At 42.4% G+C, this 4,312-nt stretch overlaps 1 pseudogene; it reads right to left on the bottom strand.

Annotated features, from left to right (window-relative positions):
* Positions 1 to 1,630: 1,630 nt before the first annotated feature.
* Positions 1,631 to 1,762, bottom strand: LOC142441763 (U1 spliceosomal RNA; annotated as a pseudogene).
* Between the last annotated feature and the right edge of the window lie 2,550 nt (positions 1,763 to 4,312).

Genomic DNA, 4,312 nt, shown 5'->3' with positions numbered 1-4,312 from the left:
AATGGCTTTATCAATGAGATTATCTAAGCCTAAACAGGAGCCACCAATCAGATCTCTAGGTGACAGCTTGGATTAGTGGTTACAAATGAAGAGGATCTTTGGAAATCAAGCTACTTAGACTCAAAGCTTCATCTTTGTCTGGAAGGGCCGCTGGTGGTTTTGAACTACTGACCTTGACCTTGTGTTTAGGAGACCAGCCTGTAACTCAGTATGCCATCAGGGCCTCCTCCAGAAGAGCCCAATCCCAGGAAAAAGTCATCATGCTTGGTAGAGGGTCAGCACAAAAGATAAAGGCCTTCAAGGCATTGAATTGGTCCAGTGGCTACAGCAATGGGCTCAGACATGGTAACACTTGTAAGGCTGTTACAGGACCAGGCAATGTTTCTTTCTTTTGTGTGCAGCGTCCCTCTGAGAAAGAACCAATTCCACTGCACTTGTCAGAGACCATGACTCGTAGAAACCAGCTTCCTGCTCCTAATCCTACTCTTTTCTTTTTTTTCCTGTTGTTATTTTTTGAGACTTTATCGCCCCCCCCCCCAAAAAAAAAAACATTTGAAAACAAATTTTAAAGTGTGGATGTTACAAAGAGTTCCTCTCTGCTTCTTTTACACAGTTTTTTTTTTTTCAGTTTTCAAACTCTTGGCTACTTTTAAGTGACAATTGAAGAACCAAGACTGAAACCTCATTGTGACTAAAGTTTGTTTTAGGGGAAAAAGGCACTAAATTAAAATATGCTTTATGCAGACCCTTTTTTAAAAGCTTATTTTAGTGCACAAGAGAGACACCGAATCTCAAATGTAGTGTAAGAAGAACACCATTGATTCTTAAACAGGAATCGACAAAAACAAGCCATATGGCTGAAGTTGAATGATGTTTTGGGGAAATTTGGAGGCCCAAAAGCACATGGGAGGGCAAACGAAACTCACACTAGTGTGATGGGCAACAGATTAATGCATCACAGTTGCAGGTGGCACTCCAGAAGTGAGAGTGGGACCATGATTGGGACACACGTTATGTTAGATAGGAGAGTTTACGACACTGAAAAAATGGAATCATTACAAAATCACGATTGGTGGCAGAACAATCTATCACTGTTCCACGTGGGACTATGGAAGCAGGAGAGGAAGAACCACAATGGAAGACTTCAGATCAGAAAAGCCTACAGGATTGGTTCTTGAAAATCAAGGTGTGACTATCAAGTCATCCCACCCTCCCTTAAGGGTAAGGCCAGACAAGTTCCCAAGGACAAGACTGTGCCTCCCTGGGTTGACTTGAGAGGCTGTAATCTCCTATCAAATATACCTTGCCGGAGGGCAAAGCCCTGAATTTAGGGGTCAGAAAGAATAAAAAAAGGAAGCTGAATTCATGTGGAGTCCAAATGGTATTAATGCAACCTCTGTAAACCACAACCTTCAGCTAACCAAGCACTTAAGGATTTAAGCTCTAATTCACATTGACATTAACCTTCACTGTCCTGTATTAGCTTACCAATTTGGACACACATATTAGAGTTCAAATTCAGAATACTAGATCTGTAGCAAGTGATGGTTTATAGTGGGTACCCTAGATCCGTTTGAAGTTTCCATTAGAGTTCTGCCACTATTTCGTTCTTTCTGACCATTGCTTGTCTGTTAAATTATGCAGTCGAGTTTCCCACATTTGGGGAACTTGCAGGGGTCAGCACACCCGGAGTGCAATGGGTGAGCCTCGCCCTGGGAAAACCACCTTCGTGATCATGGTGTCTCCCCTGCCAGGTAAGCATGTGAAAACTTTTCTTTGATTTTTCACGATAGTGGTATGAAAGTATTTGTCCTGGAGGGAGGGGAAAGAAAAAAAAAAGAGGACCTGATGTAGAGAGCTTAAGTGGAGAGCAAATGCTTTGAGAGTGAGTAGGGCAAAGAATGTACGGATGTGCTTTATACAATTGATGTATATATATGCATGGATTGTGATAAGAGTTGTATGAGCCCCTAATAAAATGTTTTTTTTAAAAAAGAAAATGATGAGGGCAATGAATGTACAGATGTGCTTTACACAATTGATGTATGTATTGTGATAAGAGTTGTATGAGTCCCTAATAAAATGTTTAAAAAAATAGTAAAAAAGTAAATCAAAAAAAAAAAAAGCAAGGGTCCTCAAACTTTTTAAACAGGGGGCCAGTACACTGTCAGACCCATTGGAGGGCCAGACTAGAGTTTTTGTTAAAAAAAAAACTATGAACAAATTCCTATGCTCACCGCACATATCTTATTTTGAAGTAAAAAAACAAATGGGGCAAAAACACCTGGCGGGTCAGATAAATGTCCTTGGCTGGTCGCATGTGGCCCACAGGCTGTAGTCTGAGGAGGACTGTGAAGGCTAGATGCCTGACTGCAGAGTATGGCTCTAGACTAGAGGAGAACTTTTTAAAATTTCCCCGTGCCTTTCAGTTTTTTGTTGTTATTGTTGTCAAATGCCTTAACTAGGCGTGGTCTACTTGAGCCCATTGTTGCAGCCCCTTTGTTAATCCACCTCCTTGAGTCTTCCTTTTTTTCTGTTGACCTTCTAATTCACTAACAACATGTTGATGGAGTAGAGTGTAACAGGAGGGAGGAGGCTGGTTTCTAAGAAAGAAGAGTCTGGGAGAGGCAGAGGCTCTCTGGGAAGTTGGTATTTGAGTCGAGATTGGAAAGATAGAACACAGTCAAGTGAATGTTTGGTGGCACAGATTAAAAGATGAAGTTGGTGAAATTGATAGGAACCAGATAGGATGGGTTAAGGAGTTTTAATTTAGTTTCGAAAGTTATGAGAGGTCATTGGAGGAGGAGTAAGACATGACTTATGATCACTGGGGAGTCTTGGAGAATGGCTTAAGAATATTTCAGTGATCTAATTGAAGAGTGACACTTTCTTATTTTTTAAAAAATAATTTTTATTGGGGGCTTGTACAACTCATCACTATGCATGCATCCATCCATCCTGTCAAGCACATTTGTACATCTGTTGTCATCATTTTCAAAACATTTTCTTTCAACTTGAGCCCTTGGTATCAGCTCCTCATTTTTTCCCTTCCCTCCCCCACTTCCCTCCCTCCCGAACCCCCAATAATTTATAAATTTATTATTTTGCCATGTCTTACACTGTCTGGCTTTCCCCTTCACCCATTTTTCTGTTGTCCACCCCCCCAGGGAGGGGGTTATATGTAGATCCTTGTGATTGGTTTCCCTTTCTACCCTACCTTTCCCTTACCTTCCGGGTATCACTACTCTCATTATTGGTTCTGAGGGGTTTATCTGTCCTGGATTCCCAGTGTTTCCAGTTCCTATCTGTACCAGTGTACATCCTCTGGGCTAGTCGGATTTGTAAGGTAGAATTGGGGGAGAGAAATCATTAAAGAACTAGAGGAAAGTTGTATGTTTCATCGGTGCTATACTGCACCCCGACTGACTTGTCTCCTCCACATGACCCTTCTGTGAGTGATGTCTGAAAGGTGAAAACAGTGGAGCAGAAAAGAGTAGGATTCAGTCAGGGATGGGAAGTAAAGAAAAGCTTTATCAAGGCAGGGAAGAACTCCTGGCAACATTCTACCACCTAATGAGCTAGGTTAGGGGAGTTGCACCTGGCAGGAAGGCAGTGCGATATATATAGGGTTTGCGTTAAGGACGTATGTACTGATAAAGGGAAGGGAATTTTTAGTGCTGTAGCTGCAGGATTTGAGCCAGGATGGGGCCTGTGAGTAAATCATCTTGTTTTTGCAGACTTGTTTCAGTCAGGAATGCTGAAGGAGGGGTTGAGTGAACCTCACCCGGACAGACAAGCTCCTTGGAATGCTGGAAACAGGGGCAGCGAAGTCCAGCAAGTCATCCGTCTTCCCGAAAGGCTTGAGGAAGAGGCTGCCTGGTTCAGGCCCGGCCCAAACAATGTCCAGTTGCCTACAGATGGGCTTTGTGTCTCCATCTCGAACTCCCCCTTCATTCACAATGGTATGATATTTTGTTTTTTGATGCCTGATACTTGATCCTATCAACACGTCATGATCACACATGCTGGTGTGCTTCTTCCATGTGGGCTTTGTTGCTTCTCAGCTAGGTGGCCGCTTGTTTACCTTCAAGCCTTTAAGACCCCAGACTATATCTTTTGATAGCCAGGCACCATCAGCTTTCTTGACCACATTTACTTATGTACCCACTTTGTCTTCAGTGATAGTGTCGGGAAGGTGAGTATCATGGAATGCCAGTTTAGAAGAACAAAGAAAGTGTTCTTGTGTTGAGGGAGTACTTGAGTAGAGGCCCAATGTCCATCTGCTACCTTAATACTAGATCTATAAGTATAT

This window comes from Tenrec ecaudatus, chromosome 2 (genome assembly GCF_050624435.1).
Source record: "Tenrec ecaudatus isolate mTenEca1 chromosome 2, mTenEca1.hap1, whole genome shotgun sequence".
Taxonomy (NCBI): Eukaryota; Metazoa; Chordata; class Mammalia; order Afrosoricida; family Tenrecidae; genus Tenrec; species Tenrec ecaudatus.
This window is presented reverse-complemented; position numbering and strand designations above follow the sequence as displayed.